The following is a 26,096-nucleotide window of genomic DNA, read 5'->3' on the forward strand; positions in this document are numbered from 1 at the left end:
GGCCTCTGTGGCTGCCTGTGCTGCACGATGCTGGGTCAGAGGTGAACAAGACCCAGGCCTCGTCCTTGAATGGACAGGGCCGTTGGCGTTCCCGTGCTGGGTGGCCAGCGCCCCACCAGGCTCACACCGACGCTCTGGGGCCTGGATGGTGGGGCGCCCAGGGGAGAAGGGACGTGTGCCCACCTCCTGTGCACCTGGCACTTAGTGGAACCCAGGAGGAGGAGCCAGACCCCCCACTTCACAGAGGAGGCTCCCGACAGGCTCCTTCCCTGGGGCAAGCAAGGCCTGGGATCGTCCCAAGAGCAGAAACCCCGGGGAAGGGGCGCCCAGGACCCAGTCTCTGAGGCCTCAGCCAGGGCTCACTCAGTGAATTGCAACCCCACCTGGCTCTGGCCCATTCCGGCCAGGTGCCCTCCCGGGACCAGCACAAGGGAAGGGACACAGGTGTAAGATGAGCACACAGCCAGCCTGCTGGCCAGCGGCAGAGCCTCTGAGGCTGAGCTCGAGACGCTGGACTTGGAGCCAGACCTACTTGGGTCTGTCCAGCCCTGCCACGGGCCAACCACTGAGCCTCAGTGTTCCCGGCCACTAACAGGGACGGGAAGATGAGCCCATCTGGCTGCGGTGGTCCTGTCCTGGCCTCTCTCCCTCAGCGCTCCAGAGGCCAGACTGTGCATCACCAGGGCTCACGTCTCTGTGCTGCTGCGCCTCTGCGCCCTGCCCAGCCTGGCTCCCCTCACGTCCCCCTCCAGCCTCCCAGAGCAGAAAAATGCCCTGGGCATCCCTCCCCCACCCTCCCCACCCGTCTGCCAGACCCCCGCTCCCCGCACCTCTCGGCCCTTGCCCTGGCCTGTCCTGTGCCAGGAGGGACCGTCCCATTGTTCGTCTCCTTGCCATGAAGACCCTGTGCTCCCCACACACGTGCCCGTCTCTTACTGCCCACTGGGAGGCCAGGGGAGGGCAGTGGTGCCCAGACGAATCCTAGCTCTGCCCTGGTTCTGGGACTGGGCCTTGCGCTCCTAGGCTCCAGGCCTCACACCTGGACACCCAGACCCACGGCAGGCATGTAGCTGACGTGAGCGGTGCCTGTGAAGGTGCCCACGGATGGTGGGGACCTTCTCTCTCCATGAGGGCCAGGCGGGCTCCTGCACATTCACAGCCTGTCCAGGTGACCAGGAGGCAGATACCGTACCCCTGGCAGGGTCCCCTGAACTCTGGCTTTATCCACCAAGGCACAGCTCCCACACAACCTGGCTCTTTCTTTAGCCAGCAACCCAGGTTTGGGGGGAAGAAGGGGCACTGACATTTCTGGGTCTGTGACCTGATAGTGGAGACATTTCTGAGCTGGGAGGTGGTCCCAATTCCATGTGTCAGGGGACATGATTTGCTGGCCCTCCTGCCCCACAGTCCTAGAAGCGACCACGGATGGGTCTTGGCTCAGGAGGGACGGCAGAGACCTCCCTTCTTCCGGAGGGATGGCAGGGGTCTGAGAGCTCCAAAGGGACCCTTCCCAGTCAGCCTGGACGGGGCGGTGGCAGGAGCAGGCAATGCGGCGTGAAGAGGGCTCCCTGAGCAGGGCTATGGGGAGTGAGCAGTCGGCAGTCGCCCTGCCATCTGCCACCGCCGGCTCAGCCCCAGTCCCCAGTGTCTGCCTGTGGGCAGGGCGCCGGGCAGGCCCGGGCTGGGAGGAGCCAGGCCAGCCGGGGACAGGTGTGTGGGAGGCCTCAGTGGGCAGGTGGCCTTTTCAGGGCCAGGCGGATGTCTGGAGCGAGCGAGGCAGACAGACGGTGTCACCCTGCAGTCACCTCGGGCTTGGCTTGGGGCCACCGGGAGCCGGGACCCCCCCATGGCTGCCCCCCCACTGCTGCCCCGATTAGGTTTCTCCCCATAAAGCGGCCAGTGTTTCTGCTCGGCAAGCCGTGCCAACAATGGAGTCTGGGAAAAAGGCATGGGGGTGGCATCCGGGGGCCGGGTCTCCGTGCGAACACAGCCCATAAAGTTAACGAGACGTGCGCACCGGGCAGAGGCCAGCTCGGGCCGGGCAGGGGCTGTGCGCCCGCCCATCATGCGCTGGGCAGGGCCGGGCACACACTGAATGGGGCATCAAAACTCAGGAATCAAGACAAATGTTTCAATATAAATTTTTTTAAAAACACAAAAAGGCCCATGGTACAAGAATATCAAACTTAAATAAGGGCACAACGGATGGTTACTAACTTCTCCTTTGGCCTCAGGTTCCAACAGCTCAGCTGAGCATGGGGCCCAGTGGCTTCATTGCCCCCAGGAGCACCCCTCAGGGACAGAGGGGCAAAACTAGAACTGGAATCCGGATTTCTGACCCCAGGCTCTTCCCATGGCCCTGCACACCTCTAGGCGGCGCAGGCCACACACGTGGGGAAGTGGTGCCTCCAGACAGGAGCCCCTGCCCCAGCCCCCTGGGGTCCACCCCAGGCCTGCCTTCCTTCCCAGCGGCCCAAGGTGCTCTCTTGTTGGTTCCCTTCCTGCCCAGCCTCCCCGAGACAGACGCCCACATGCTCTGGGTCGGGGTCTCCCATCCTGGGAGTCTGTGCCCCGCCCCTGGCTCCCCGCTCTCCTGTCCCCAGAGAGCTCCAAGCTCATAGGTGGAAGGTGGCCAGGCACGGGAAATGTCCACTCCCCAGGGAAGGGGCCAGACACGTACCGGGGGCCGAGTGTCACCGCCCACAGATGTGTGAGTCTGAAAGCCCACAAGAGTCCTAGCATCCAGGAAGCTGGGGGCCTGGTGCTGGCCAGGGAGGCCCAGGCAATGGGATCCAGCCCTGCTCTGCAGACATACCTGCACCCATGGGGGCCATGGGCATGGGGTGGGGGTGGGGATAGATGGTTCTGGGGGCCGCCAGGCCATAGTTCTGACCCCTGCTTTGGCCCCAGCCAGCGATGGGCCTCGGGAAAAGTTAATCAGCACCTCTGGCCTCCGCCGTTTCCTCTGTAAAGTAGGGCAAAGATGCCAGGGCTGTCGGGAGGAAGGTCCAGGTGCCTCTGTGCCAGGTGGGGGGGGGGGAACCACCGAGCGAAGCTGCTCTTCATGCTGCAGGGTTTGCTCAGAGTCCGAAGGGAAGAGCCAGGAGGCAGAGCCTTTCCTGAGCCCGTGGGTGTCTGCATCTGGCGCTTAACCATTAGGCAACAGTTTTAACCTCAAAGGCGTGTATTTATCTGAAAATATTCTCAGTTCAAGCCTCATTCTGGGTCACAAGGCGAGGAGAGGGAGGGAGAGAGTGGGGACCAGATGCAACCACATCATTAAAAATGCCCGGTGTGAAACCGTGTTCTGGGGCAGCCCCACCTGGCAGCAGCCCCTCAGGAGGGCCCTTCTGCTGCGGAGCTCCCTGGCCCCCCGGGAGGCTCTGGGCCTGGCCTGGCGTGTAGACCCGTGACTCTGGTCTGGGCATTACACCATCCCGTCCTTGGCTGGGTTTCCCCGGGCCGGGGTGGGGGAGCTGAGCAAACCCCACTTCGTGGTGACGGAATGTTCTCTCCGGGAACTGCGAGGCGAGGCTGTCTGGGAAAAAGCTGGGCCTCGTCCCGTGACTGTCCCAGCCTGGAAGGCTTGGCTGGGCCATAGGTGTCTGGGGAAGCCACCCCGCCGCTCCTGAGGCCCTACTGTGCGCTCTTCTACAAGTGTGCTGTCCAGTGAGGACCTGACCTTGGTCACCCAGAGAACACAGGGCAGAACTTGCCCTCAGTCCACCTGGCACGCCCCATGCTGCCAGAGAAACCGGCGCAGTCCCTGTGAAACCACGCACTTTCCTCAAAGCCCCTGCTTCTTTACGCGGATGTTTCCGTGAACCTCCTCTAGAGAGCCCACGGGCAGCCCTCGGAGGACCTTGTCGCGGGGCCCTGCCGGCGAGCACTGGCGCCCGGCGGCTCCCCGTCCACCTGCCACGGCCGCCGGGGCCCTGCCCTGTGCTGGCTCCTGGGGCAGTGGCGTCTCCTCTCCACCGCCCTCCAGGCCCTGCAGCCAAGACTCCCTGGACGCCCTGGACGCCCTGGGGCTGCTCTGTGCACCGCTTCCCCTGAGATCACCGGGTGCCGTCGGGCGGCGCTGCTTCACACTGTGCCGGCTCAAGAGCAGCGGGCGCGGCAGGAGGCAGAGGGCTCCGCGCTGACGGAGGTGCTGGTGCTCCCGGCCTGGCCAGCGCTCTGGGGGCCTGAGGTCTCCGGGTCTGGTCTGCGGGGGCGTTGAGGTTCACCCTGCTCTGTGGCCCAGGCCGCAGGGGAAGCGCAGCTGCAGAGCGCCGCCGCCTCTCCCCGCAGGGAGCTCACCTCCCCCAGGAAGCCCCCGCCCCTGCTTCCTAAGGACAGGGGGCACTGGAAGCCCGACTGAACACCGGGAGCCCCGGAGCCCCGAGGCCCTCAGGCAGGAAAGCGGGTGAGAAGGCCGGCAGAGGCCCGGGGCTGCCTCCGTGCGTGGCGTGTCCGGGGGCCCACTCCCCCCGCCCTGTCATTTCTAGAACTGTCCACACCGGCCGCCAGGGACTCCCTCCGCGGGTGCGGCTTTCACAACGGCTCTCCTGGGGGTGGTCTGCAGTGTCTCCGCCCGCTTGGCGGGGAGGTCTGGGGCGGCAGGGTCAGGACTCCCAGACGCCTCACCGAGACGTCGGCGGGTGCCAAGCCCGGGGAGGCCACGGCCAAGGCCGCGCGGGGCCAGAGGGCAGCGGTCCCCTCCCCGCGCCGGGCCTCAGCCTCGCACACAAGAGGGCGGACGGCGCCAGGAAGACAAAGGCGGCGAGGAGGGCAGGGCGGCCCGGCAGGATTAGGAAGTCCACCTGGGAAGCAGACTCAGCCTGGAGGGCCGGGCCAGGGAGAGAGGCAGGCAACACCCTCTTCAGAAGCATCCTCGCGCCCGAGCTGCCAGGCACCTGGTTGCCAGAAGCCCTGTCAGCCCTTTGGGGGGCTCCGGGCGGTCCCTGGGAAGGCTTATGTCCGAGACACTGGCCCTGACGCCCTCCTGGCTGACGGGGTATGTGTCCTCACTGGCCTGAGGGCGGGGCAGCTTCCGGCCAGGTGGCCCAAGGCGCCGTCCTGTGTTCTGGGGCCATCCCAGCACAGCCCACCCCATGGTCCAGGCCGGCACCTCCTTCCTGTCCAGTGCAGGGGGCACAGGGGTGGCTGCCGAGGGACACGGGGAAGACCCACCCCAGGGACGCAGGGCCAGAGCCCTCCCGACCCCCTGCAGCACCGGCCACTTCCCAAGCCTCAGGACTCCTGTCCTGCTTGCCCACCTCACGTCCCCTCTGGGGAGCCCCCTCCGCACGGCCCCAGCAGACAGCATCTCACTCAGAACCCCAGATGTAAGGCGGAGACCAGAGGCGATGCTCTGGGTCCAGCCACGGCCACCCCTCCCAGCCTGTGCAGGGCGAAAACCCGGGATCAAGACCAATCCCACTTGAAAGACGGGTGGGTATACAGGCCCAGGGGGTCGCCGTGCACTGGCCCTGGCCGCGGGCAGCAGTGGGGCCCTTGAAAAGCAACCGTCAGCGGAGATGCTACTCACGCACCGGGGGGCACAGCTGGGCCTTGCGCTCTGACGGAGACGGGCAGGTCGGGAGCCGGTGCGGGGCCTGGGTCAAGGAACAAGACAGTGGAATTAGCGGGGGAGCCCATGCCTTTTCTACAGGGTGGGGGAGCCTTGGTGACACAGCATGGCATGGAGCGCTGGAGCCACTGTCCCCCTCGCTTGTGTGACCACAGCTGTACTGACAACTCCCCAGGCATGAACCAAACAGCCATCCTCACCGAAGACCTCTCCCAGGAGCGGGTGCTGCTTGCGGGCTGCCCCACGGAGTGGGGAGCTCAGTGGGGAAGAGCGAGCATCCCAGCCATAGGGCTCGGGGTTCGAATCCCTGTTGGCCCAATATTGCTGCAAATACATGTAGTAGCACTTCCTGGGCACACACCCCCTGTCAGAAACTGGGGAAGGGCAAACACCCCGTCCCCTGGAACGCTCCACGCACTGACCCGAGCCCACCACACTGGGTAGCTCCGTCAGTCCTCATTACAACCTGATCTGGGGGTGAGGGAATGAACACAGAGAGGCTCAGTTATTTCCCCACAGTCACACCGCACAGGCATTATCAGCCTCCCTGGCGTTACAGAAAGGAGGGAACAAAGACCCAGAGACGTCTCCATCTACCTGCCTGAGGTCCCGCAGCTCCTAGGAGAGAGCAGAGCCCCCTGTCCTGGGTAAACCCCAGGGAGCCCCCCACCGGAGACATTCAATTTCCCTTCCTCAGGGTGAACGGCCAAGGGCCTTCTGGCTCCCCAGTTCTCCCAGGCCAGCCAGGCTGAGCGGGCACGGTGTTCTTGGAGAAAGGCAGCTCAGAGCCGGGCCCGGGGGACAGAGTGGGAGGCTGCTCTTTCCCCAGCCAGGGCTGGACACAGCTGAGCTTCCAGCTCAGTAATATCTGGGGAACAAGGCCTCCGACAGGGGAAACGTCTGAAGGCAAGCACCCAGCTGAGCTCAGGCCAGGGCAGGAAACCCGGGCTGCAAGGGCAGCAGCCCCGGTGTCACTGGGTCTGAGGGCCTCTTGGCTTCACTCCAGCAGGGAGACCCCTTATAAACCCTCTGGTCCACGCCGGGGGCCATCCCAGCCCTCCCCCAGCCCCCGCTCAGCCTGCCCCCCAGGGAGACGGCCTCTCAGGATGTGTGGCAGCCCAGACACCTCGGGGACGCCACGCATTCCCAGAGCCCGGAGGTGTTTCCACCTCCCCTGCTGGGCGGCTCGCTCCTGGCTCAGTGGCCCGGGGCCGGCCCTTGACCTCCCTGAGCCTCAGTCCCCATAGGAAAGTGGCACTGAAAGATGCCCGTCGGCAGGGCTGTCGTGAAGACTGTGACCTGTGCGGGAAGAGCGTGGGCTCGGGGCCTGGCCCACAGGACAGGAAGTGCTTCGCCAGAGCCAACCAATCAAAGTCACCTCGTCCAGGTGTGGCTTTCAGGGTGGGCATCCCTGCCCCATCCTCCTCCCATCCGGGGTCCACTGCACCCAGCCAGAAGAGCACTACTCAGAACCAACAGGTAAACTCGGAGCGAAAGCCATCCTTTTGCGTTTTGTCAGTATTTTCATCGGGACCGAAAAAGACCAAGTGCCAGGTATTTAAGGCCTTAATTTTTCTGTCTGGGTAAATAAAGGACACTTGGATGTTTGATGTTAGAACAAACTCCTGCCCCTTTGGGCTTGGGCTTGGAGGCCCCCTTTGTCCCCGGGTGAAAAGATTAGGTACCACGTGTGCATCTGCAGAGCAGATGGGGGTCACGTCTTGGCATCGCCGTGGGGCCCCTTCTCCAGGCTCTGGCCCTACACACGGGGCTGTATTAGGCACAGCAGGTACAGCTTCTGAACGTGGCTCTGCCATGGGGCAATGGGCCCACCGCCCAAGACTTGATTTCCCGTGAACCCACATTCACGCCAACTCCTAAAGAACGAACGGGGTAGCCTCTACCCCAGGAACCCAGGGCGCCAGGGAGGTCAGGGACAATTCCCTTCAGAAAACTGGCCAGCACAGGGTGCTGACTGGGCCCACGTGGCTCCCGTCTGCTGCCCAACGTGGGTGAGGCACCAGGGCACCGGGGCAGGGAAAGAGGCCGGGGCGCCGCCCAGGCCCAGACCTCTCCCGTCCTGGGCCGAATCCAGGCAGACTCACAGGAGAACAATTACGAGTCGGTGCAAAGACAAACCCCACCAAGTGAGTCACTGTCCCGCTAACCCTTCACTGCTCCCCCAGCCCAAGCCAGCATCCCAAAGGGCTCGCCTGGCCCCCAAAGAACCTCTAGAACCCCAGACGAGGCTGGAGCTGGGCTACTCCCAGCCCCCGAGCTCCCATTTATGGATGCACAGGATGATCTCGGGCGGAACGAGGAGGGTGTGCACACACGGAGGGGGCGGCCCTCCCCTCCAGCCCCGGGCACGCCCTCGTCCTCGCGGTGACCGGGCTGTGTGGTCGTCCTGGTGGTTCCTCAGGCGCTGGACGAGCACTGAGTGGCCCCAACTGTGCGCATGGGCCCCATCTCCCATCCGTCGCACAATATGTCCCGGACCTCGGCCGCTTCGCCCTGGCCCAGGAGCCCCTCCCCACTCCTGGGGACGTGCCCTCGTGGCCCCCAGCGTGTGTCTATCAGGGCCTGGGGCTTGGTCCCCGGTTCACACTCGGGTGCCCATGCCCGTGTGAGGGATGCACCCCTCAGTGCCTACGTTTCATCTGGACCCAGGAGGCTGCCGCTGCTGCCCGTGGGACGTCGAGGGGATCTCCCGGTGGGCACCGAGGAAAGCACCTGCGCTAGACAGCCTTGAGCAGAGCCCAGCAGGCCCTGTCTCCCCAGACACAGCCACGCGGTCAGTCCCTGACTGTTCTGCTGGGTCTCCTTTCTCCCTGTGCCCAGCCCTGCTCTCTGCCTCTGCTCTGTTCTTCCTTTCCCATGCTCTACCCCCTCATGTCCCCCTTTCCCCTCTGTCCCTGATGTCCCCAGGGGGGGCCTCCCCCCTCCCTACCCGCGTCCCACCCCACCCTCGGGCACCGGCTGGCGCATGCCCTGCGTGCAGACACAAAAGCCCCGGGGCAGTGTCTGTGGAGTCTGGCGGGCAAGCTGGACCTGTAAACACATGAGACCCAGATGGCAGAGGGGTCCCGGGTCCTCTCCACACAGCTCTGGGAGGCAGGCCTGCCCCTGGCCATGGCAACAGAGGGGAGGGAGACGCCGCCAGTCTGGCCCCGACCCTCACGGCCTCACAGACTCCCCAGGAGGCTGCAAGCAGCCAAGTGAGCCTAACAGTCTGCACGGCGGGCTGGCGCTCGGGGGCGGGTCGGGGCGGGGGCAGGGGGCCCAGCCGACTCTGAGCACCGCAGCCCCATCAGGGCACGAGGCAGAGGGGCAGGCTGGGACCTCCTCACCTGCCAAGCCCCCGAGCTCTGCCCGGTAGTCACTGGTCCCCAGCGCTTGGCCCAAGCCCTCCCACCACGGAGCCCTGCAACGGCTGCCTCCTTGCAAAGGGGGCTTCGTTCAACTTATGTGCAGGGGAGCCGGGAAGACGTCATGGGTCCAGCTTCCTGGGGTGAGACCTGGGCGAGCCCCTGACTCCTTACTGACCCTGGTCCCTCGGCTGCAGAAAGAGGCTGGTGGGAGGGCAGAGCCGTGGGGGGAGCGCCTGCAGCTGAGCCCAAGCAAATGTGCGAGAAGTACCCGCCCAGCGATCCTCCAGAGGCCGTGTGGGCGTGTGTGCACATGTGTGTGCGACACACGTGTGTGTGTCCTTTCAGGCATGCCCAGCCCAGGGTGGCGTCTGGAGGGAGGGGGTGGGGAGCTCTGATTTTCAACATTCGAAACGCTGCGCTGACCTGAGGGTGACATAGTTGTCCAAGCTCCAGATGTCAGCCAGGGACCAGGGTGGCCGGGAAGAAGGGGTAAGACCTGGGAGGAGAGAGAGGTGCTGGTTAAGTCTTGGGAAGGAGCCCCCGGGTGTGTTCGGGGTGCACGCCCTGCATCTGTACCCTGCTGGCTCCGGCCCACCCTGCCCTAAGACTCCACGAGGCTCAGCACAGCTCAGGGGTCACTCAGAGCCTCGCAGGGGGATGTTACCGGCCAGGAGACCACTGCATCAATGTGACTTTGTGCCCAAAACACTGGGGCTGAAACACCCTGGTTTTCTGGGGTCACGTTCTCCAAGGGGCAGCAGGTGTGGCTGCAAGAATGTAGATCTGGGGGATGGAGAGACACAAGGTCAAAGTCAGGCTCAGAGAGGGCTGGGGGTCCTCACTACCGCTCTCTCAACCTAGGTTTCTAGGGATTAGGAGAACTAAATGAAACAAGGTGTGAGATGCTCAGGATGATGGAGGGGTGCAGCTGTGCTGAGCATGGGGGAGTTCCCTCCCTCTCTTTCTCCCCAACCTCATCAGGGCCTCTGGGGTAACCCTGAGTGTCTGCACCAGGCAGCTCTCTCTCAGCAGCACTGTGCGGAGACAGGACTCCCTAAACATCACTTCCTGCAAGGGATAGTCTTTCCCTCTTTGCTTTGGCTGCTAGGAAGCTCAGAGCTGAACTGACAGAACTGGGAGGCGCCTACATGACATGGATTGTCTAGGCCTATCTGCGATTTTCCCTTTGCCCCAATTTCCTCGGCTGTTTATTTTTACCCTTCTGCATTGTCAATATTGCTCTAAGCTGCTTCACGTATATATTTCTAATGTGGCACGACATAAACAAAAAAGAAAACAAATAACACCTAGTTCCCTTCCTGCCTATATGACTGGTGAGGGCCGTGTGTGTAGCAGGCTTCATCTCTGCAAGTGGTGGGCTGTGATTGGTCCTGAGCCAGACCCCCGCTTCTCAGCCAGTTTTGGCATCCCCTTCTGCTCTTTGGTGCCTGGTAAGGAGGCAGGGAGAAGTAGGGACGCCCTTTTTGCAAATGAGAAAACAGAACCCCAGGCAGGGGCCATGGCTTCCCTACGATCACACGGCAGGGAGGGTGGGGTGAGGCTGGGGCCCGGCAGTCTGATCCTAGGCTGTGGCTTAGTCTTCTGCTACAGTGTGGTCATTCCCATGAGCCCTCAGATGCTGTCCCAGGAGATGCTTCGTAACACTGACAGAGAACCTCGGGGGTCTGGAATACCCCCCGGCAGGTGGGCACCCTGTCCCGGTGATGTGCAAACAGACCCACGACCACCCATAGAGCTGCTAAGACCCTGAGGCCTCAGAGCGGTCGCCTCTCCCTACTCAGCCACCTCTGGCAGTGTCCTTGCTAATAGGGCCACCTCCATGCCCTCTCCAAGCCTGTGAAATTGACCCAAAGCCACATGGCCACAGCAGGCCTGGGTTCCTGGGCCACTGAAACTCTCCTGGCTGCCTCAGAGATGCTGCTAACAAAGCCCCCCAGCCACTTGGAGGGGAGGCTGCCACAAGTCCCCATGCTGCATGCGGGCAGGAGCTGGCTTTGCCTCGACCCACCCCTTCCTCTGACTCAGCACCCAGCACAATAAACCCAAAGTAACGAATAGATGAGGCTGGGCCCTGTTGAGCTCCGGCGAAGGGAGAGGAGGCCAGGAGAGCGCCACGTTGGGGAATTTTCCGTCTTTCAGTGGATTATAAACCCCTGCTGCTTCTTGGGGGCAAAGGCTGTGTCCCACCCCCAGGCCCTCACCGAAGCCACGGGTGTTCTAGGCTGTGCACCCCCAAACTCCGCTAGGAGGTATTCCTGCCTAAGCCTTACAGATGGGTCAACTAAGGCTCAGGGCACCAAAGAAGCCCACCCAGCCGGACAGCTCGCCGGCGCCATCACCGGGCCACCAGGTACGGGGCGGGGCTCGGCGGGACCGGAGTGGACGGGGAGGCCTTTACTCTGCTCCCTCGTTCCTGGCGGCAGAGCGGGGTCTCTGCCACCCGCTGGGGGCCAGGCTGAGCTGGCCCCTCGGGAACTCTGGGCAGGGTGGGCCCGGCCGGCTGCAGACTGGGGCCTGCGAGGAAGGGGCTGGTGCTGGGGTCTCCCAAGACCGGGTCCATGTTCCCCTCCCGGCCAGGCTGCTCACCTCCTGGGCTGCCTCACCACCCAGACGCAGGGCAAAGACCATCCACCTGGCCGTGTGGTCCTGGAACGTCTTTTGAAGGCCACGACAGGTGTGCACTTTCTTGGGGGTGCTCTGGGACCAGCCATGTTCTGCAAGAAATAAAGTGGCCAAGGAGTCAGCTCAGCAGGTCTGGTGGCTCACGGCCTGAGCACGGAGGGGGGCTCAGTGCGGCCTCTCCCCACACCTCTCATGTACCCCCTCATGCCGCACCTGCAGATGGGCCTAGCCTGCTGCGTGCTGCCGCCGAGCTGCCTCGGCGCCCAGAGGTTAAGGGCCTTAGAGGCGAAGGACCGCAAAGAAAACCTCTTCTGACCGTCTGGCTGCCCCTCTGCCACCCCTGGTGCTGGACTTACACTCAAACCCCGACCGCTGGCTCCCCTGCAGCCCAGCCGCGCACATCCTCCAGCGTCTGCAGAGGAAGGGGGCTGGCAAGACTCGAGGCACCTGCTCCTGGCAGAGCGAGGTCGCCGCTTCATGGCACCCCTGCCCCCTTCACTCCGGCCCTGCCTTGGCGCCCACCGTGCCCTGGGGCCAGAATGTTGGCCTGCCATCAAAGGCCTAATTCCTACCCATCCTTTAGGTTACCTCCCCCAGGGGGGCCTCCTGGATCGGGAGCAATAGGTCAGCTCTAGCAATAGGCTGGGGGTCCCTTGAAATCAGCTCACAGACGCTCGCACTCCCTGTCTCCCCACAGGCAGGCAGCTCCACGGCAGGGACCACCTCTTAGGTGGTGGTGTGACCCTCAGGGCTAGCACGGTGCCCGGCACCCAGGAGGCATGGAAACGTCCCCATCCGCTCTTCGAACAATGCCCAATACCTAGGAACAGAAGGTGCAAACGTGACTCTGGGTCTTTCCCAAATGAGCCAGTGAGGGCACACCCTAGGACCGAGCAACCGTGAACCCCAAGGCCCCGAAAGCTAAGCATTGGCCCAGAAGCCGGCACTCGGCCGACGGCAGCTCCCAGGCCTGGCCTGCTGCTCCTGCCCTGCCCGGGTTCAGGCCGCCGAAGGCGCACAGTCTCTCCCAAAGCAGGGATGGCTTGTCCTGCGTGACAACGAAACAGCAAATCCAGACGGAGGTCTGACCCGCCATGACCGGGAATTCTGCTGGGCCTCAGCCGGACTCACAGGTCAAGGCAGCTACCCAGGCCCCACTCCTTTCTCAGGCCTCTGCCCCAGGCCCCATGTGACGGGGTGGCCGGGAGGAAGGTGGGTCCGGGCGCTAAGTCCCCGGGAGCGTGCTGGTGACCCCACGCTCTCCTGCCTGCACCCAGGCGCAGGTGTGTGGCTCCCCCAGACGCTGGTCCTCTCAGGAGTGTGTCCCTGTCACCTGGGGACCGGGGCCGAGCTCCCTGCGGACAGGTGAGAGCTGTGCGGGCGCCGGGCAGGGAGCCGTCGGGTCGAGTCTCTCCAGGTACTGCCAGGCAGCTCAGCGCCCTCCTCGGCAGCAGGGTCTCTGGGACACGCATGGGACTTGTAAGGTGCTCAGAGGCCAGAGGGGACCTGCTGGTGGCTTCCCAAGGATGTGCTCGAGCCCCCTGCCCTGGACGCTGGGTCGAGCTTGCAGCAAGACCCCACTTTTTGGAAACGGAGACGGGAACCTAGAAGCCCACTGCACCCTGTCTACACGCGGCATGGGCTCAGGACCCCGAGTCACGCAGCTCTGGGTGCCTCCCCTTCACACGCTGCCCAGCGCCTCTCGCGGCCTCAGGTTCCCCGACTGTAGTACGGGGACCACCAGGTCTGCGGCCCAGAGCGTTGTGCAGGTTCCGAGAGAAGCTGGGGGCCAGGAGGTCAGCCCAGGCCTGGCTGCCACCACCACACGGAGCCTGCACGGGCTTCTGGTGAGCACGTCACCGTCCTGTTATGTTGGGGGTAGCACCTACCCCCACCCCCGCCACCCCATCAAGAAAGGATGGCCCTGAGGCTGCGCAGCCCTGCCTGGACGGCTGGACTCCCTCCCTGTCTCTCCTAACAGCGGGATGGGCTGAACAAACCCCCGCTGCCCGGTGAGGATCCCTCTGACGGCCCCTCCCGGGCGGCACCTGGGCTGGGGTAGCTCCAGTGCCCTCACCTGGGCGACGGGGCAACAGCTCTGGGGCCCACCCAGGAAAGACCACAGACCAGGGACCCTCCAACAGCACGGGGGAGCCGACGACACTCCCACCCACTCTCTTCCCTCTGGACGGCGAGCACAGCCCGGCTGGCGCTCAAGAGGGGCACTACTGTGGGTGGCATGCTGAACGCCCACAGGCCCAGCTGCTGAGGCCCCCCTTTTGCAGATAGCCTAGGTCGATATTCCTCTAGCTGACGCTGGCTTCAGAAATCAGAGTTCCAGGGCACAGGAGCTGTGGGAGGGGAAACAGCACAAAGCCACGCTCAGCAGAGGAGAGCAGGGGGAGGTGGATGCTGGCCGCTCCGCAGGCTACCCCACGCCCGCTGTGCGCACCCGGCGGGGACGGGGTTTCTATCCTGACGGGTGAGTGGAGCTCTGGCTGCAGGGGCAGGGGCGGCTCTGGGGCCCTGGCTGGATACCTGAAAGTCACAGGAGCCACACGTGGCCACGGCTGGAAAACTCACTGGGACAGCCGGCCACGGGACCGTTCTGGGGCCAGGGAGCACCCCCCATGTCTGACCCCACAGCAGCATTTACAGGATGCCCTCTCTCCGGGACACTCAGTGCCCCCGGATCCTTTCACCCACTTGCCCAACAGCAGCCACGGAACCACCAGGCTGAGTGAGTGACCTCTGGGCTCCCTGGTCTGGCACCTGGCACAGAGGCGCCTGGGCAACACCAGCGCCCCTGGCCTGCTACCCGTGCCCGCGTGCTCTGGTCAGACACGGCGCGTCACCTGCCCTCGGAGCCTCTGAAGCTCTCCTGGGAGTGCATCGCGCCACCGAGGGGCAGCTTGAGCCTCCCAAGGCCGCTCTCTCTCGATGGGCCGGCCCACATCGTGCGCTGGAAGGGTGGCCAGCGGCCTCAGCCTGTCTCAGGGTCACTAGTGAACCCGGAACGGCAGTCCCCCACGTTCCAGGATCTCTGAGGCAGGTTGTGGGGGAGTGGGAGTGAGGGAGAGTCAGCCAGACCTGCTGCCTCTGCTTGCTGAGTGGCCCCAGGCACAGGACCGTCCTCTCTGGCCCAGTTTCCTACCCTGTGATGTGGGACAGCCTGTCCACCTCGTAGGGTTGTGACATTACAGGTGACAAGAGTAAAAGTCCCAAACCCAAGGCTGGCTCTTAACAATGCTCCCTTCTCCCAGCCCCAGAATCACCCGGGTGCCGGCACTGCTCAGAGCCTGTGCCCCATGATGTGGTCACTTGGATGGCAGGGCTGGCCCAGGCCATCTGGCGGTTCTTTGATCAGAGGCGGTTGTCCTCTGGAAGCTTCTGGCCCACTGAGGCTGGCAGAGTCTGTTGGCACGGGCACTGGACCCAGCAGGATGCCCTGGAGGCTGATCCCCACCTCACCCTGGCCCCTCCTTGCCCCTGCCCTGCGGAACATTCCTGCGTCCATCTACAGCATGGCCGGAGGCCGCTGGGTTCCCATCTCAGCTCTGTCCTTGTGACCCTGGACAAGCCCCCTCACCTCTCTGAGCCTCAGTCTCCTCCTCTGTAATAAAGGGACAGCGATGTCACCTCCTCAGATTCACACGCATGATTAGAGACGATGCACGTGCTGTGCCCACGCACAGTGGGGCTCAGCAGACAGTTGCGTCCACTGCTGGCCACCCCCCAGGGCACTTCGAGGACATAAGACAAGTCATTGCACCCTGGTGCCTGGAGACATTTCTCCCAGCCTCTTGTCTGACAGCTGGCCAACTTGCCAGGGCTGGGGCCTGCGTGGACACAGCTGAGGGCCGGCCTTGGGCCACCAGCAGGAACTCTGATGTCAGCCAAGCTTCAGGGCCCAGGCCCACGGCACACAGCCCACCCGCACCCCCAGAGGGCTCAGCCCTGCCTTGTCCACACTGGTCTTCAGCATTCAACTTGGCCTCTCTCAGAGGTCACACGTAGGAGAAACATCCTCCTTGCAAACGCCAGTTGCTAACGAATCGTGCACAAATCACCCCTCAATGTATGTGCAGAGATGTCGTGGGAAGCACTGGGACCTGACCCTGGGCGATGCTGTGCCGGGCCCCCAAGCCCTCGGAGGGGCCCGCAATAGGTCAGGAGGAGTCAGAAGTCGGCCAGCGAGCCTCTGGTCCATGTCCTCCAGCCTCCCTGAGTTGCCAGATGCACACACCAGGGGTAGGTCCCCAGCTCTGCGACTTCACTTGGGCCAAAATAGCTCCAGTAGGGACTTGGGGAGCAGACAGCTACCAGGGCAGGCAGTGCAGTCAGGGTGCAGGTGAGCTCAAGTCGACACAGGCTCTAGTGGCAGACCTGCTAGCCCTGGGGAGGAGCCCGCGGTCCAGAGCCAAACAGGCCACAGAGAACCTTCCGGGCTGTGTGGTCTTCAGGAACCTGGCCTCTCTGAGCCTCAGTTTTGTATCTTCAAAAGGGGCCGTTTACAGCTACCGCCTGAAGCTGACATCAGAGCAAATGAATGAATGTGGAATTCCCAAGAGCTTGGCTGGCACACACAGTAGGTCCTCACAAAAGGCAACCGCCAACACCAGGCTGATCTCCAAGTCGGTTCCAGAAAAGCCAGCCATTGCCAGACGTACATCCGCTACATGGGGTCTGTCACGGACGAGGACGGTGTCTGGAACGGCAAAATAACGGCCTGGCTCTAGTGTGACGACAAAGCAGAGGCCTGCTTTCCCTACAGATTCGTTTCCAGGCATCAGACTCAGAACATCCCTAACGTGCGTCCAGATGTCCAGACGTAAGGACAGGCTCTGCCTCCCGCCTCTTGCGGGGGGCACCCCGCGTCAGAGCACCACCTTCCCCCAAGTGGCCTCCACTCCTTTTAAGTGGACAAAATGCACCAGGACGACGGTGCTGCCCTCGCTGTGACCGCCTGTGCCTTGTGTGTAACATCTCTCCTTTGGGGAGAACATGCAGTGAGAATCTGGGCGGGTCAGTTTCACTCTGGCCTGGTGGTTAGTTTTGTAATTTAAATTTTGTTTTTCTGTTGCAAAAAGAATAGACGCTCATTAAACATGATTCTGGAAAACTGAAAAAAGGAGAAAGAGGCAGCAAACATTTTTTTTGCATTCTCTGGGAACCCAACACATAGTAAAGCTCCCTCCTGGAGGGGCCTCTACCCTTCTGGAAGCACTTCCACCCTGGGGTGTCCTTCTGAACGGCCACAGAACCTGCCACCAGGTGACCTCCTCACAAGGCAGAGGATCCCAACTCAAAGCCCCGGAACACTTCCACACGCCCAAAGCAGGACGCCCAAAGCTACCCCATACCTGGCCCCTCCATACCTTCCAGAGACCCACCCGACGTTACAGGTGGAGGTCAAAGAGATGGTGTGGCAGGTGGGCAAACCGGCTCACAACGGGGGAGGGACCGGCCCAAGACCTCGCAGCAGGCCGGCGACAGAGCTGCGGGTGCTACCGAGGCCCCTGCACGCTGGTCAGCAGTGATCTCCCCAACGTACACTTTTAAAAGGGCTGAATGGAAATTGTTCCCGACCCTCCATAGCGGGACAAAGATGCTAGGCCCCTGGGAGGGTGCTGGGCACCGACACGCTTGTTCACCACCAACCCGTGGAGGTGACCGACGGGAAGACAAGGGCTGCAGTGGGTCCCACCCAGGGGCTGCAGGCCCAGGGCTGACCTGGAAGAAACCGGCCACTGCCGGGGGCGGGGAGGTGAGAGGGCCCCACACTTTGTCATCACCCCCTGGAGGAAGAGGACCCCTGTGACAATGTAGGGGCAGGACCAGGAAGGATGTCCGTGAGTTGGAACTATCTACTCTTTAACTGAACAGAATGTGCCGAGACGCACCGATGACATCTGATGGGCTGATGGACCCCTGCCTTTTACACCCAGTGATCTTCGGGGAAGAGGCCCACAAGCCCCATGGGCACTGCTACCAGCTGGAACCCCCAGGAAGAAGCGTGGTTCCCCTTGGCCCCGCGTTACCCACCGCAGTCCACCCTCCCGGCCACAAGGGTGCAGAGCTCGGGCCTGTCCATCCGGCGCCATCACACCCGTTTGTGACAAGGTGTGGTTTCACAAGCCCCGGATCTGACCTAAAAGGGAATGTATCTGGTGAAGGCGGAAAAGTAAACTCTGTCGGCTTGTTTCTCCGAGCGCCTCGACCCCCTGGCCACACTGGTGCGCTTGATGGCTTACGTGTAGCCCGGAACTCAGGGAGTTGGTGCACAGCCTTCTGCTTTGTTCATTCATGAAATGCTCCCCAAGAGCCTGCGCTGTGCCGGGCTGGTGCTTCTGGCCTGTCCTTCTCAAGGCGCCCAGTCTCCCAGGGCAACGGGTCTGTAGGGCAGTGGAGAGCAGGGAGGGCTTCCAGGAGGAGGTGATTCTGCGTCACAGTCTGAAGAGGTGGGGGATGGCGCTGTGGAAGGGGGAGGGCAGGTTGCTGGGGGCCTCTCGAGTCCCATGAAGGGGAGGCTGGACTGCAGCCAGGAGCTGGAGGGGAGCCTGCAGGATGGGAGACGGGGCACAGGCCTGCGTTGTGATGGCACATTCCTGGGTGGGCAAGACAACGGGCACCGTCCGGCAGGTTGAGAAGGGCGTCGGGGAGATGCTGAAAGACAGCAGAACTGGAAGGACTCGGGACGGTCTGGGTGTTGCAGGGAGGGGAGTTGAGGATGACTGGGCAGGTCAGAAGCTGTGGGGACATCCCCCGGGAATTTTAGGAGGGAGGGGGGGATGGGTGTGGTCACAGCAGAGGAAAGTCCCCAGTGGAAGCCACCCAAGGTCAGGCCCCAAATGGTGCACTGTCCAGGCAGCCTGCCTGGAGTCTCTCGTCTAGTTACAGGGCAGCCCCAGATCCAAGCCAGAAAACGCACCTTCTTTCTTCTGCCCAACTCTGTGGTCTTGGCTGTCCCCCTCCTGTGGCACCAACAGTGATAGCTGCCACCCTGCTTTGACCTGTCACCTTTCTAATGGGCCGCCTCCCAAGCCCTGCCCGCCTGAGGCCTCAAACGCAGCTGTGGGCAGAGGGAAGGTTCTGGGGTTTAGGACACTGGCTAGTCTGGCTTGGGCGCCACCATTTAGAGCTGCGTGAGGGGCTCAGCCTCCCAGACCTCAGCTTTCCAGGTGGGGGGCACGTCAGAGTTCCATGAGGTCGCCCCGATAACCGATGTCGGGGCCCAGCACACCCAGGGGCTCCATCCCTGTGGCACATGGCCAAACTTGGGTGCTGGGCGGCGCCTGCTAGTCTCCGGGCACAAGGGGCTGAGACGGGAGGGGGCAGTGCTGCCGGCCAGGGGAGACCGCCTGCCCGCCATAAATCACCACGCCAGGCTTTATAATTATCTGGGCACTTAAGCTTCTCTTCCTTCTTTCCCTGGGGAAATTTCCATCATTTCCTACATTATCCCAGTCTCCCCGTGTGTCTAAATCAACCTCAGCCAGCGCAGCAGGCTGCTGCTCTGAGCTCACACCCTCGGCCTACTTTACTGGGGAGGCCGGGCTGGGGTGCACAGAGGCAGTGGCTCCTGGGGCGCCGTCATTCGGACCAAAGTTCCATTCCTGCCCAGGACAGAAAACGGAAGATGCTACCAGCCTACCCTTTGAGCCCAGGGCCCGTCGGCCGCTTCTCCTGCCACCACAACCTGTCAGTAAACCCAGGCGGCCTCCGGCAGGGAGGTTTGTGCTCCCTGGGCTCAGATGAGGAAGAGGAAGCACCATCCATCGTGCTGGCTACCCAGGGCCTTCCAGCAGCGGGTTCCAGGTGACCTTGAGAAATGTCAGCCTGTCCCCAATTTCCCTGGAGACGGGCCAGGTGAGGGTCAGCCCCGCCGTGGGTCTGCGGCATCCTGGGATGCACTGCCTGCTTCATTCACGATGGGGATGTGGGGTGGGTGCAGTCTGACGCCATCACCTACCACGTATCCAGCCTTGACCCCAAGTCTCACCTAATTTCCACACTAACCGGGCAGGTCAGTGTCACTACCCCCATTTTACAGCTGAGGAAACGGAGGCCCACGGAGGAAAGCAATCTGCCCAAACCACCCAGCAAACCACTCCCTGCTGCTATGAAGGCCTGTCGCCCCTGAGGTTCTGCTCCTTGTCATAAGCTGGAAAGTGTCCCCAGTACAGCAGTTGCAGGGACCAAGCAGAAGCCAGCCCCCACTATATCTGTGACATTTCATGATAAGCAAGTGGGAGCTGAGGGTTCTCATGGGAGGAGCCAAAGCACCCACTGGGCAGGTTGGGCAAGAATGTCCCCTAGCGTCACCCGTCATCTCCTGTGAAAGGAGGAGTGGGGGAAGACGGCACCTCCGTCAGAGCGTCGGGCTGGGTCTGCAGCAGCTGCCACGGATCAGCCCTGGGCGAGCTCTTCAAAGATAACCAAGCATCGGCGCTCCCCCAGGTCTCTCACAGGCCCCTGATCTCCCTGGAGGATGAGCCAGCTGGTTTTTTTTTTTTTTTTTTTTTTTTTAAAGCTGGATCTCATTTTCTGCCCACATTTCTGACCTCCGGAAACCTCTCGGGTAGTTTTCCAGAGCCCTCTGGATTCCGTCAGGGGCACGGTGCATGCCTCTGCTCACTGCATTCACAGCCAGGTCACTGGGCACCCAACAGATGTCAAGCGGAGCCTGGCGGGCACAGCCGCCCACAGCCAAGCCCTGCCTTCCCCACCGTGGGTCCACGGGATCTGGCTGGCTGTCGGCCTCTCAAATTTGATCTCCGGTCAAATTCCATGGCTCCTTCCTTCAAAAAAAAAAAAAATCCCTCTTTGAAAACAAAAATCCCAGAACTGAGACTCCAGAAGAGCTGGCGTTGCTGCAGCTTCATTTTCTTTCTCCTTCTTTTGTGGCGTTGCAAGGAACTGGAGAAACACTTCAACCCTCTCATTTTACAGAGGGGTAAACTGAGGCCCAGAGAGGGGAAGGGGCCCATTCAAGGCCCCCTAGTGACTCTGTGGCACAGCTGGGACGGGAGACCGGGGCCCCTGACTCAGGTCCAGCGCCTGCGCCTCAGCAGCTGGTGGTCCTGGGTGAGAAGAGACGAGGTCTGAGCCTGTAGCCTGTTAAGATCAAGAGCAGCCACGGCCCTGGGTGGGACTCTGGGCACTCACCCCACTGAGGGACGTCAGCCGGAATGGGCAGGCCTAGACCACTGGGTGCCCTGGCACAGGAGAGCCCGGCACTCAGTAAATGCAGCAAGAAACCCCTGGGAGGAGCCCTGAACTTCAGGGGCAAGTCTCAAGGAAAGCAGGCTGCCTCTAATGGAAACCAGTCAGCGGGCCAAATGCAGCAGGACCCCCAGTCCCCGTGGTTTCCATGGGGATGGAGGCGGAGCCCTGGCAGGGCTGCAGCAGCAGATGTGGCCTGTGCAGGGCTGGCGTGGGGCGGTGGGAGGGGCGGCGCCTGGCAGCACGGCCCTGGGACGTGGCAGGCCCGGGGCTGGATTCGCTAACAAGCCTGGGGCCGTGGGTCTGCCACCTCCAGGGAGCCTCCTGGATTCCTCGTTCACTCGCACTGGCTGCTCCAGACTAACTTTCGGTTCCCCACCCGTACCATCTCAGCCTGGGCCTGGGCCTGGGCCTCCTGGAAGGCACCCATGTTTGCTGAGTGACGGCCCCCTTGCCTGGGAGCTGGGGACAGACCCTAGCCCTCCCGGCTCTAGCCCTCCAGCTGGGGACCGACCCGGCGCTCCACGAGGTCTGCCTCATCTGGTCCCTGACAGTGCCGCCAGTCCCCTCCCGCACCCCAAGCCGGGGCCGCCCAGAGCTGGCTCCCTAACCTCTCTGAGAGGTGCCCTGGAGAATCAAGTGGGCGCTGGGCCACCCACCCTGCGAGGCAAGGAAGCTGCAGGATCAGGGACAGAGTACCACACAGGGGGCCGGGCAGACGGGCACCGACAGCGAGGTCTCTAACACATGACGGGGCGCCTGTTTGCCGGCAGAAAGCTGCTTTCACAAGAGCTTATCCTGCCCTGCACACGGCACCCCGACACCCCTGTTCTACCCTTACCTGTGGGAGCCCCCTCACCCTGGGACGCAGCCGTGGAGCAGACCTCAGCAGGTGCCGATGACACCCAACTCCCGGCCAGTCCACGGACCCCAAGATAAAGTGAGTGCGTCTCCACGGGAGAGAGGTCAGGGTCCTTCAGACGTTGAATGGTGCCTGCAACCAGCCCCAAGGAGAAAAACCTGAGAAAACCCCTGGGCTCCTGGTCTACACAGCAGGCTCCCCGTACAGCGGAAGGGTCTGGATTTGGCACAGAGCAGAAAGGACCGTTTTGAGAATGCTCAAGCCTGCAAGATGGTCTTGCCTGTTTTGGGTTTCTACAGCATCTCCCAAAGGTTTGACTCCTGGTGTCTGAGTGTTAAACTCTCTGTAGAGCTTCCGACATCACCTGGGCCTACGACCTCGTACACTTTCCCACCCTGGGCCGTAGGAACAGAGAGGAAGGATGACCCACGGCTCCCTCCTTCCCATCGCCTGCTGCCACACTGCGCGCTGTCCACGCCCGGCCAGCATTCTGAGCACAAAGGCCTGGAGCCTTGCCCAGCTGGGAGCTAGGGGGTTTCGTCAGCCCAACCGGCAGGCCCGAGATCCTAGAGAAACAGCAACCCAGGCAGAGACGGGTCCTGCGGGCCCCCAGAACCACCACAGTCTATGGTTCCTCAGGAGGGGAGGGATGGGGGCAAATCCTGGCTCTCCCTTGGGGCAGAACTCCAAGCCAAAGGGCAGGCCCTCCTGGTGATGGCTTTGTGGGGAGAACGCGCCGAGGTCAGCATTTGTGAGAGGGACCCTGTGCACGTTGTTCCCACGCCGGGGGGTGGGGGGAGAGTGAGGGTCCTGCAGTCACGGACCTGGGTTTGGGTGCAGGCTCTGTCACCTGCTAGCTGTGTGACTCTGGCAACATTCCTTGGCCTCTCTGAGCCTTGGTTTTCTCAGAGAGAGAACTGTTAACACCCACCTTCCACACGGGTGTCTTGTTTGTGCCCTATTCCGGCACCAGAACAGCACTGGCACATGCTGGCTCTGACTGGATGTTGAAACAAAACGGAATTGGGCAGATTAAATTTAAAAATGGATGTTTAAAAAGAGTTGATTAAAGTACTCGGCCCTGAGGACTTCCCTGGCGGTCCAGTGGCTTGGACTCCGCGTTTCCACTGCAGGGGGCGCGGATTCGATACCCGGTCAGGGAACTAAGATACCGCATGCCGCGTGGTGTGGCCAAAAAATAAAGAAAAAATTAAAACAAAAAAAAGTACTCAGCCCTGGGTCTGGCACTTAGTAGGTCAATGAAGGTCAGCTGTTCCCCGGCCGGCGGGGAGAGTGTGGGTCCTGCAGTCACCGACCTGGGTTTGGGTCCGTGACCCCCAACCCCAGGGAGCTGAGTCCTGTTTGCAACATCGGACATCGGCTGGCCTCCCATGGGGGGAGACAAGTGCGGCCCCCGCCTCTCTCCAGTGGGCCAAGGCAGGGGATTTCTGCCACTCGGGTCCCCCCGCTGGTCCTGCCCCAGCCGGTCTCACTCACCCCTACCCTGGCAGCTGGACACTGACTGCAGGACACGCCTGTCCCTCGTGGCACCGCCGAGGCTGGCTGCCGGGCCCAGGAGTCACCACCTGGAAGTTGTTTCCCTGGGCCTCCCGCTGGCATTGGTCACGGGCCGCTGGCATTGGTCACGGGCCGGGCAGGAGCACCAGGCCCGAAGCTGAGACCCTCGAGGCACACCCACCCACCCACCTGGTGCCGAGAGCCTCGGAAGTGCTGGCGACTTACTACTGCGTGTTCGCAGTGACAAAGGCGCCGGCCGGAGGGCACCCTCTCCACACCCCGAGCCCCCCACGCAGCCGCTGGAGGCCTCGGCCGCCACGGTGGGGGGCCGCTGGCTTGGACCCGGCGCGACGGGCTCAGGTGGGACCCCTCGTCCATCGAGTTGAAGGAAGCAGCACAACTGGGAAGCTCTGGCGGGCGGGATGGCGGGAACTGGCCGCCTGCCCCCAGGACCCCTCCGCCCACGGCGGCCGGAAGCGCGGGCACACCCATCGCAGGAATCCCGGGGCGGGGCCGGCGCCCAGGAAACTGGGCCAGAGGTTCCAGCGCACACGCTGCAGCAGCCCGGACCCCCGGAACCACCCCCGGCTCCCTTCTGAGGTTGGGGGCCCGGCTTCTGCCTCCCATCGTGTCCCCCGAGAGTCATAGGAACCCAAGGCAGGACCCTCTTCCCGGGCCCCCCACACCTGCTCCCGTCAATGGCAGGTGACGGCGTTTTCCTCCATGAGAAACCTGTGGGTAGGACTTATCCTCTGCCTCACGGGTGGGGAAACCGAGGCCCAGAGGGGCAGGCAGCTCACCTGGGCGCCCAGGCCTCCGGGCTCTTCCCTCGAGGCCACAGCGAAGGACGAAACAGGCCAGCCGCCCGGCCTCCAGACAGGCTCCCACTTGCCGTGTCTGACCGCGCCCCGCGGCCGACGCTGTCGCCCCACTTTTAAGATGAAGCATCAAGGCCTGGCAGTAAGAATCATCCTTACCGAGGCCTTGTTTGCCCAAAGGTGGGCTGGGGGTTCATGCCGTCTCATCAAACCCCCCGCCCAGTCCCCGCCGTGTTCCTGGGGTGGGGGAAACGGCCTGCTCAGGCTCCGGGGTGTGCGGCTCAGGGGCCCGAGCCTGGCAGGCAGGCGCACGCACACACAGGCACACACATGTGCACACACATGCAGACCTGCATGGAAGGCTGGCTCTGCCACCAGAGGAGGGTGCCGGCACGATGACGCGCCCACCCCAGGCCTTCCGGCCGCTCCCGCCCTCGGCCGCCTTCCCCGATCCCGTCCTGGGCCTGCCCCGCCGCCATTTCCTCTCCTGGGCTGGAGGCCCGATGCCAGTCCTCCGGGTCTGCAAATGGCCGGCGTCCGGAATGGCCTGCCTCTCCGAGGAGAACGAGGGTGCCTGGCCGAGGCCCAGAGTGCAGCCGGCCCAGCTTCACGCACCTGGGTGCCTGTCCACCCAGGACTGGGAGATCGGCCCATCCAGCGGGCAGTGGAACGCCCGGCCAGGCATCTTCGGGGTGGCCCAGGGACCAGGGAGCACAGGACACCCGTGCGTATGCACACGTGTTACAGTACCGTCAAGGTGCACACACACTGGCAAAGGCACGCCATCCACATCGGGCTGCTGCGTAGACAGGCGTGTCCACACTATCACTTAATGCACCAGGCACACAGGCTTTGGAGGGCGGCAGGCCTGGGCTCGAATCCATCCCAACCATCATCAGCTGGTTGACCCTCTAAGGCTCAGGGCCTCCCCTGGAGGAATGGCGGTGATGACCCCCACCTTGCGGGCATTTCTGAAACTCAGAAATAAATCGAGGATGAACAGGATTTATGGGGTGCTGTCTATGAACTAAGTGTCGTGTCAAGCGCTTTATGTGTGTTACTGTGAGGTGGGGGCGCTTGCTGTCCCCGTTTTACAGATGAGGAAACTGAGGCACAGAGGGGCGAAGTGGCTCACCCTTGATCAGCAAAGCCAGCAACTAAAAATGACTCAGCCTGAACCCCAGCCATGAGTTCTGGAGCTCATGCTCCCCTCCACCCACCCTTCTTTTCCAAACACGGAGAAGCCTGGCTGGTGGGAAGCACACAGTGGAGTATTGTCATGACTACCACTGCCACCACCACTGCCGTTACTATGACGCCATCGCTCTGAGGCTCTGACCCGGTAAGGCTGGGATGCTTCACTGTGCCTCATCTTTGAGAGCCCCAGACCGGTGCCACATTCACGGGGCTGATAATAAACACACTTCTGATGCAGAGACAAGAGTCAAAGACCCACATCAGAAAGGATGAAGTGGTTAAAAAAGCCGAGAGCGCAGCCACTACAGAGCGCAGCTCCCAAACGGCTCTGGCAAATTTCATCAACATTTCACTCTTCCTATTACTTCCCAACACCTCCGCCAACAGGTACATTCCTTAAAATAAACAAGCCGCAACAAAGCACTTCTACTCTGGAAGTTCCACAATTGGAAGGGTGTCGGGCGCATTCAGGACACAGCAGAGGGAAGCACCCTTCTCTCATTCAGCACCGCAGACGCTTGGGCGAGCTGCTCCTGGCCAGGAAGGGCCTCGGAGGCTGAGAGCTGCAGAGCCTGAATCCAGAATTTAGACACGCAGAAGTGACCGTTTCAAGACAGGGAGGGGGCGGAAAAAGAACCCTCAGAACCGATTACCTCACAACGTGAGCAAATTCACAAAATAAACAGTTATTATCATTTGCAAATTATTGTGGCTGTAAAACTGCTCTGCCCTCACGTGTGTTGATACGGACCAATAAATTCTGCATTCTGTTATCTTGCGAGATAATTTTTTTTAAGTTTATAGCTAGTGTTTGTAGTTTACCTGTTGAATTTTTTTTTTTTTTAGTTTGGACTTAAATGTACCTTGAGACCATGCAAGATATTTAT

General features: G+C 62.3%; 1 long non-coding RNA gene across 9 annotated transcripts in view; it reads right to left on the reverse strand.

The window, feature by feature from the left end:
• Window positions 1-2,166: 2,166 nt before the first annotated feature.
• The window catches only part of LOC132498358 (uncharacterized), a 35,028-nt gene continuing 11,098 nt past the window's right edge, over window positions 2,167-26,096 (reverse strand). For 2 of the 9 annotated variants that reach the window (XR_009533746.1, XR_009533742.1), the window contains exons 2-7: window positions 15,179-16,297; window positions 13,667-13,940; window positions 12,178-12,409; window positions 11,554-11,681; window positions 9,370-9,442; window positions 2,167-5,600 (exon numbers count right to left, since the gene is read on the reverse strand). This is a non-coding gene — a long non-coding RNA (uncharacterized LOC132498358). The remainder of the gene's footprint in view (window positions 5,601-9,369; window positions 9,443-11,553; window positions 11,682-12,177; window positions 12,410-13,666; window positions 13,941-15,178; window positions 16,298-26,096) is intronic. The other 7 variants (XR_009533747.1, XR_009533744.1, XR_009533750.1 and 4 more) reach the window with 5 other exon arrangements.

Source organism: Mesoplodon densirostris, chromosome 11 (genome assembly GCF_025265405.1).
Source record: "Mesoplodon densirostris isolate mMesDen1 chromosome 11, mMesDen1 primary haplotype, whole genome shotgun sequence".
NCBI lineage: Eukaryota > Metazoa > Chordata > Mammalia > Artiodactyla > Ziphiidae > Mesoplodon > Mesoplodon densirostris.